The sequence below is a fragment of the Calidris pugnax genome, unplaced genomic scaffold (genome assembly GCF_001431845.1).
Source record: "Calidris pugnax isolate Ruff unplaced genomic scaffold, ASM143184v1 scaffold69, whole genome shotgun sequence".
Classification (NCBI taxonomy): domain Eukaryota; kingdom Metazoa; phylum Chordata; class Aves; order Charadriiformes; family Scolopacidae; genus Calidris; species Calidris pugnax.
The window spans coordinates 1,943,969-1,952,950 of NW_015090859.1; positions in this window are offsets into that span (position 1 = coordinate 1,943,969).

Sequence of the window (8,982 nt, forward strand, 5' to 3'; positions counted from 1 at the left end):
ACCAATTGCAGCCTCTGAGGAAAACAGTCACAAGGAGATGACTGCAAGTCTTAGTTTGGACCCTGTGCACCTTTTTTGGTGTCAGGTTAGCACCAACAATTCAGTTTTTGAGGGCTCTGCAAAAGGTTCTCATCCCTGCATTCATTGACTCATTGATACACGGTTATCACCAGTAAAAGAACCATGAAGGCCATTACTTGCAGATTTTCTTTCTCAGACATTTATGGGGATATATTGTTATTAGTAACACATATTTTTTCCCTACATGCCCCAATTTTGAGGACCTGAAATCTCTCTATCCATCTCCATAGAGGGAACAAACATTATTCCTGCTGTCTTGGAAAAAGATACATTGAAGGCTTCTTCTACACACAACCGTTTTTCCCCCAGTTGCATTGAATTTGTCTCCACTAGCATCCTGTAGTAGCACAACAGCTCATAGAGTATCTCAGCTACTTAAAGAAACTTCCCTCTCTCCCTGACCACTGCCTCCCTCAGCCAAGCTCACCTATTGCCTCCCTTTCTGGGCAGCAGAGAAAGAGAAGGCTGTACTGACAGTACCCATGAGAGGTCCACATGCCTGTTTCTGTGGCCTTCAGCATTTCCTGCTGCTTCTTGTTCACTTGTCAGTGCCACAGCAGAAGATCTTTGTGGTGTCAGCTGGAACTCTGATGGGGAAGGTCTTGCAGCGACCTAGCTCTGTCTTTCCAGATTGGAAAATGTAGGAGATCCACAAGGGGTAGCAAATGTTTGTGGCAACCTCAACAGTGCAGCCAACACCAGGCTTCTGAGGATGCGAGGTACAGACCCTTCCAAAATAGGGTGAATTTTGCTGTGGCCTCCTCTACATCTTCCTTCTTCCCTGGTGTAGGACTCCATGGAGTTGTTCCTATTGCCTGTCCATAAACTGGAGACTGTACCTAACATAACTCAGTTTGTCAATATACTAATATATGTTTTTAGGTTGGGAGGGTGTGCTGTGAGGAAGAGCACCATGCAGCAATGATCCTACCAAGCACCAACCAAAGCCTTGGTAGCTCTGCATTTATGCAAAACTGACAAAACTATGTGGGCATCATGGAATGTCTCCCAAGAGGCCTGAGGAGCAACCAAAGGTCTGGTCATGGCATTGAGAAGGACTTACATATATGTGTTATGTGCAATTGCTTGCATTAGTAGATGCCATTGCCACGTGCTTATATTATTATATTTTATACTTTCTATTATATAATTTATAACTTTTCTTAATATTTTAATGACTCAAAAATGTTAAAGATGTGCCAGAAAAAGCCCAAAGAAGACACATTGTGTTACTTCCCCAGAATAGCACAAAGTCTGAATCTGATGGGAAACAAGTAACGTGCTGAGAAATCAAAGACGACAGGAGAGAGAATAAGAGAGGAAAAGGAGCACCTCTCCTACGAAGAAAGGCTGGAAGAGCTGGGGTTGTTCAGCCTGGAGAAGAAAAGGCTCCAGGGAGACCTTATAGTGGCCTACCAATAACTGAAGGGAGCCTACGGGAGAGCCAGAGAGGGACTCTTTGTCAGGAAGTGTAGTGACAGGACAAGGGGTAACAGTTTTAAATCGGAAGAGGGGATATTTAGATTGGATACCAGAAAGAAGTTCTTTCCTGTGAGGGTGGTGAGGCACTGGAACAGGTTGCCCAGAGAAGCTGTGGATGCCCCATCCCTGGAGGTGTTCAAGACCAGGCTGGATGGGGCTTTGAGCAACCTGGGAGGTGTCAGATGAAACAGACATGTCCAATGACAACAGTTTTATATTCTGACAGTTTCCCAGGCTGTAGCATTCAGCTTTGTTCTTACTGGCAATAAATCAGCCATTTTCACAAAAAAATAATATATTTTGATGAAAAAAACCCTTGTGCAACAATCGTTCTGACCAGCTGTCATGGTTTCAGCTGGGATAGAGCTGACTTCCTTACTAGCAGCTGATACGGTGCTCTGTTTTAGATTTGGGATGAAAATAGTGCTGGTAACACACTGATGTTTTTTGGTTGTTGTTAAGCAGTCAAGGCTTATTCTGCTCCTCATGCCACCCCATTAGCAAGTAGTCTGGGAGGGCACAACAAGTTGGGAGGATACACACCCAGGACAGCTCACCCCAACCAACCAAAGTGATATTCCATGTCATGTGATATCATTCTCAGTATATGAAGCTGAAGAAGAAGAAGAAAGCGGGGAGGGGGGGACACATTTGGAGTGATGGCATCTTGTCTTCCCAAGTAACTGTTACCCATGATGGAGCCCTGCTTTACAGGCTGAGCACCTGCCTGCCGATGGGAAGAAGTGAATGAATTCCTTGTTTCACTTTGCTTGCGTGTTCCGCTTTTGCTTTACACGTTAAACTGTCTTTACCTCAACGCATGAGATTTCTCACTTTTCTGATTCTCTTCCCCATCCTGCCATGGGGGAAGTGAGTGAGAAGCTCTGTGGTCCTAGTTGCCAACTGGGGTTAAACTACCACATCATCCTTAGCAGGGAGGTTGAGAGGAAAGGCAGGAGCAGAGCGATGCAGATCCTTGAAGGCACAGAGAGAAAACTTTTGATTCCAGAGGCGACAGACAGTTCGTGGGGCAAGAGATGTGGATTGAAGAATGGGGCAGATGGGTGAAGCAGCCGTGAGAGAGGAGCTTCAGAAAACATGAAATACGTAACTAGCAGAATAATACGTATGTAATAAATGGAAAGAAAATAGAATATAATTTTACCTTGTTGGAAAGGACTATTTTAGTCTCAGAACACATAGACAAGTGGGACTATGAGAATTGCGGTGGAGTTTGTTAAAAATCTGAGCCATTTAAAGGTGAATGAGGTGGGGAGATCAAGCTGCATTTCTAGGGAGCTCCAGCACGTGGCAGAGACACAGAGATGCTTTTATAGCCCAGTAAAACTGACTGATATATATATAACAGAGACTGCTAGGCAAGATGGGAGGATATTTAGTAGAAAAAATGTGTCAGTATTCTGTCAAGTGGTAGATGTCAGTAGATTTGTCATTAAGTAGATTCGCAAAACACATGTTAAGATAACAGAAAAAGCAGTGATTATGCAGGTATATTAAAAAATAGGGATAGTAAAAAGTTCTGAACTGTTTTGTTCTTTTTCTGCCTCAGAACAGAGGAAAGAACTATTTGAGAATAAGACTTTTTTGCAATACTCACGAATAAGAATTAATATTAAATTTGTCCAAAGCTTGTGACTTCACATCATAGAGTCCTGGGAACAGCACAGCAGAAAACAACTTAAAATCTGAAATATTCATTATAACTGCTGGGTTTTTTTAAAAAAATCTTCTCCTTTTTAATGAGGGAGTCAAGAGCCCAGGGTTACAATAACTTATATTAAGCTTGAGCTGGATAAGCTTGTGCTTGCTTACAAAGAAAATGGGAATCTATTTCCCATTGAGAAAACAGAAATTAATTCATAATTCTCCCCCCCCCCCCCCCCCCCCCCCCAAAGCTTTCTGTAGGAGGCATAATTATGTAATAAAATTCCTGTTTCTGCCCCCCCCCCCCCCCCCGCCCCCCATTTATTAGTTCTACCACCCAGTAATGGGCAAGAAACAACCCTGTGTGACTTGGAGGACTGGTTACTCTGGGAGAGCAGCAAGCAATGAATAGTGAAGGCACAGATCCAACGTGTAATCAGCTGAAATTGGCCGAAATATGTTCCCATCAAGTATTTCTTGAATACTTATAAATAACAACAAAATACAAAACCCCCTAAACTCCTCCAATCAGTTTGTTAAATAATAATTGCCCATCATTTGGTGAACATACTGTTTGCCATCAACTGTTTGTCTGTCCCTCCCGCTGATGGGAGAGAACTCCGGCTGAGTGGACAGATGTTTCTTTCTGCTAACTTTGACAACACTTGGGTCCATAGTCCTTGACCAGAGGAACTAATTAAGTAATAAAATCAGCTCTTTGTAAGACAGGAAGAAAGAAAGGGTGGAACCACTGAAGAACTTGAGGCACTGATTAACTCACAAGTGTTTCCTGTATAATGCAAATCATTAATGCTTAATGCTCTCTGAGAGTAATAAACCAGAATCGTAAGTATAGCAACAGTATCACGAGTCATATGTGAATCCTCCAGGACTCTAGGACATCATTTTTTCTTCATGAATTGTTCAATCCATTAGAAGAATTGTTTTAAACTTCTTATTTACTAATCTTTACATTTTGATGCTATACATTGCAATGGAACTTAGCTGGCGGGTTCTTTGTAGTGCGGGGAGTGGAGAAATCAAATTAGGAAATGACCCTCCTCGAGTACTAAAATGTGGAAAAACTTGCCAGAATTAGCACAAAGGCAGATTACGATCAGCCTAATATTAAATGAACACTCGCTGTATCTTTCCTCTGCCTGTTGGAACTACTAATTGATGTGCTTCTGACGAATAAAAGGGCTGGTATTTCAGCCATGAACTCACTTCACCACTGCGGTTTACTGAGAGCCCCAAGCTGCCGAGCTCATTACAGATCCCTTCGCTGAACTGGTTTTACAGGCAATTTTGTGAAGGGGCAGCATCAGAGCTAGCCCACTGATTGGGACTCCATTGGCTCAGCGGGGCTCCAAGAGTTCAGGGGAGAGAGCACAGCACTGAGCTAAAAATATGTCTTTGCCTCCGTAGTGCCAGGAAGATTGCCTGGCTGTGCTAATTGAGAGGGACCTAGAGATCTGGGTGGTATTTTAGGCTAATCTCGAGGTGGGACCTCTGCAGCATGTATGTAGCTCTGAATATAATCTCCTTCAGCACTGTCATTTATACCATTGCAGGCATTTACAATCAGAACCATCCTTGATTGACTCGTGGCTGTCGCTGCACCCTAGACTCATCTTGCAGGAGCGAGGGGGGATGAAGGAAGGTGAAATGGCTGTGCACTGAACTGACTTGTGAAACCGTGTCACAATTTTAGGGCGGGGTTGAAGTTGTAAAATGAGAGAAATTGCCCTGACAGGACCAGGGCTTAGGGCTATCTATTCTTCCTCAGAAATTGGCTTTAGAGTTGCACAACAGAGTGGGATTTCTTAAACCCCCTTTTGTCGGGATTTATTTTTCAGTCCTGCTTTCTTTCTCCCAGTAGTCTCATTTTTAATTCTCTGAATAAACAATGTAGCCCTGATCTCAGCCATTCCCTAGTTTACCTCTGTTTAGAGCACAAAAACCCCACATTCAAAAACCAGGGTGATCAGAAGAGTCTGTGTTTCTGCTCATCCCACCTGGACTTGTTAAGGTGGAAGGAAATAGAGAGAAGAGAAAAAAAGGAGGAGCGTAAGAAACAGTGACGGACTGACAGCATGACTACAGAAGCAGAAGAAAAAAAACTGACAGAAAAGGCCAGAAGAAAAACATTACTATGGAGAAACTGAGCATTTTTGCTTAAATAACACATTGAACTATTTGTTTGTCTGTTTGTTTGTTTTAACAGATTTACAGTTTTACAGAGGTATTCCTTTCTTTACAGGTAGGACGTATTTCAGCAAAACAGAGAAAAATAGAATATTTCAGTCCTACAAATTTTATGGGATTTTTTTTTTTTTAGAGCTACTTCATAAAATACCAGCATGATTGGGTGAGAAATGCCAAATGCTCACTGCATGAAATATCCGTGTCACAGACCAGTCTACTGACTATCAATTACTGGCTGAAATACCTAAAATAAGTTTTACAAGCCTCTTCACATGACATAGAAATGTTTTTATGAAGCTGTTCTACTGGAGATCCTATAGCAGGTATGAATTTAACAACATAATGCAATTGTTGCAAATAAAATGCAATTATCATAAAGTTTAACCAGTTACTTTTGCTGCCCAGGCAGTGCTTTATAAACCTTAGTGGGATCGTTGCTTTGCACAGCATTAGTTCTCCAACCCTGTTTTTGCAGTGACCTCACCATTGGACACAAATATTAGGCAACTTTCCAGGCACGAGATGAAGGATGAGACCTTAAAGCAGCCTTCCAGTACCTAAAGGGGGCCTGGGGAGGGACTCTTTATCAGGGGGTGAAGTGATAGGACACGGGGTAATAGTTTTAAACTGAAAGAGGGAAGATTTAGATTAGATATAAAGAAGAAATTCTTTACTGTGAGGGTGGTGGGGCACTGGAACAGGTTGCCTGGAGAAAGTTGTGGATGCTCCTTCCCTGGAAGAGTTCAAGACCAGGCTGGATGGGGCTTTGAGCACCTTGGGAGGTGTCCCTGTCCATGGCAGGGGGGTTTGAACTAGATGATCTTTAAGGTCCCTTCCAACCCAAACCATTCTATGATTGTGTGATGATGCCCACACCCAAAGCAACATGGAAAATTTTAGAATGTTAAACCACATTTACAAATAAATAAAAGGAGGATGTTTCTAGGTTATGAAATGGCATCTCTTGTCAGGCTCCTACATCTGTATTTAGAAACCCAAACAAATACTGACTTTTTTAAGTGCTGAAGGAACAAATACTTTTTATTTTCCCATTAAGCCCCTATCCCTAAAGCTCTAACCCTGAAGTACCAGCTGATAATGTCACCTCTTTTTCCTAGCTGTTGCTATTTATTTCTAGTGCCTTTATGACTAATGTGATTCTAATAAGAACTTAATATAAGTCACTGCTTCAGGTTTAAAATAGTCTTAATTCTGCATAGCTGCTTGAGAACACCTTGCTATAATCCTAGAGGATGTTGGAAAGATTTCATAGTAGAGCAAGAAGCATGATTAAAAACCTGGAAAGCATTACTGACAGTGTATGTAGAAGAAAAGGAAGGCACTCAGTCTAGATAAATCATATTAAAGCCTAGGTTAAGGGGTGACTTGATCATGTAAGTATCTATATGGGAGCAGAAGGATGGCTGTAGAGGACTCTTCAGTCTAGCAGACAAAAGAATACGTGTTACACTGCACCTGGAAGTTCAAACTAGACAGATTCTGACTTAAAAGGGAGGCCTATATGGTTAAAAGTGATGTCAACTAACCACTGAAATTGGCTACTGAAGGTTGTGATGGATTTTTCATTCTTGAAAATTCTCCAAATAAAACATGTTTCTAAAGTATACTCCAGTTTAACCACTGCGTTTTGGTTTAAAAGAGAAATTAATTCAGGAAAGATTGGAGACATTCATAGACCTAACACCTACAGTACTTGCTGCACCAGTAAAACGTAATACATAACACAGCAGCAGGCCAATCGTTCCATTTTACTGCTCAGCTAATTCTATCCCGAGAGTTTTTGGCAATACTTTATCCAAGGTTTTGCACAAAACCATCACTGATGCAGAACAACAAAAGAGAGTTGCAGGTACATCCTGATTTCACATCTATGGCAGTCAATAGAAAAAAGTCTAGCTGACTTTGGTGGGATTTGGTCCAGGGTCTTATTTAGGATTTGAGAAAACAGAAAAAAAATTGCTTTCTGGCTTTATCTGTAAGTGCGTAAAGGCTTAGAATATTTCTAAAGGCTTAGAATCCTTCTAATTACCATGGGGCTTATTGTGTCAGCCAGGTAAATTTTCTGTGATCTGCTGGGTATAAAGTTGGGGATAAACTTATCTTGGGGATTTCAGCAGAAGAGTTGCAGCCCTACCACTAAAGCTAGAAGTTATTTGTCTCTAAGAAACTATTTCTGGATTAAGTGTACAAAATGAGTCCTAGAATTTACTGTAAAATGTTTAAAATAATGCTGGGTATGGAAATCTTGTCATTATTCTTTATCAAATGAGGTACAGGATGCTTCCATTTCTTCTTCCCATGTCACATAGGGTGATCTACCAACTTCAAAATTTTGCATATTTTATACTTTTGATTGAATGTCATTCTGAGCTCCAAGTATATAATAATTAATAATCATAGACTCAAATTTCTGGGCTCTGCAAATACACATAATCAATAAGTGAAATTAAGGAAAGGGAAAAAACCCCACATTTAAAAGCAGGATCTCACAAGTTCTTTCATTCCACTGGAAGTGTAAAGTCTCCTTTTACTGACAAACTCAGAATTTTTTAGATTTCACAGTGTCAACTTTTCCTAGCATGGAGAGACAAGCTGCATTCATACAGTGAATGACCTGATAAATTCCCTTTAAACTTAAAGTCATGCTAAAGTGAGATCTGGACAATAAATTCGAAAGATGCCTAGCTTACAGTGGTAGAAAATAGCATCCTGAATGCATTAGCACGTACAAAGATCGCTTTTTAAACCCGGCTTGTTCTCTGCTAATGGGCTCCTGGTGGAATCCAGATGCAAGAGGTATCTTCTATTAATGTTTTCTGGAACAATAAAAAATATAAAGCCCAGTATTTGTTTTGCCATCAGGTTCTGCATTTTTCACCCACCTGAAACACTCCCCGCATTTGGAACGCTCAAGAAAGATGGGAAGGAGCCATAAATATTAAGTGATTGTACAATGGTGAGCATGCTGCAGTTCATCTGCAGTGGTGAAGGCAAGACCTGCGCATTAAGTTCCCACTCCTGTGAGTTATAGGTCATTTGCTCATTAGTGAAGTGACTAATCCAGTAGTGAAGAGGATGTCTAGTGAAAATAAATTGCATTATGGTACTGACTGCTGTGATGGATTCTTTATATGCTCTTTGTGTTATCGTTCAGAGGACCCCTTTTACCCAACCCTTGGTGTTGCAGCCATGTTATAAGGAATTTTATCAGAGCGAACAGGAGTCTTCGTAAGGCAAGAAACAATAGAACAAGCAGGAAATAAATAATAACTAGATAACCAGGAAACAGCACTAACACAATAGATGTTCAGTCATTAGTTTAAACTGTCACATTTGTCCTGAAATGATCAGAACAACCACAGTGAAGCTGCAGCAGCGAAGTTTACAATAAATCCACGCTTATGCATTTTGAAGGCCACTTCAGGAGAGCTGGAGGAATAAATAGGGAAATCAGGGGCAAAACTTGACGCTGAAAGTAGGTGAGCTGGAAAATGTTTTCATGCATTTAAATTCCTTAAAATTTTC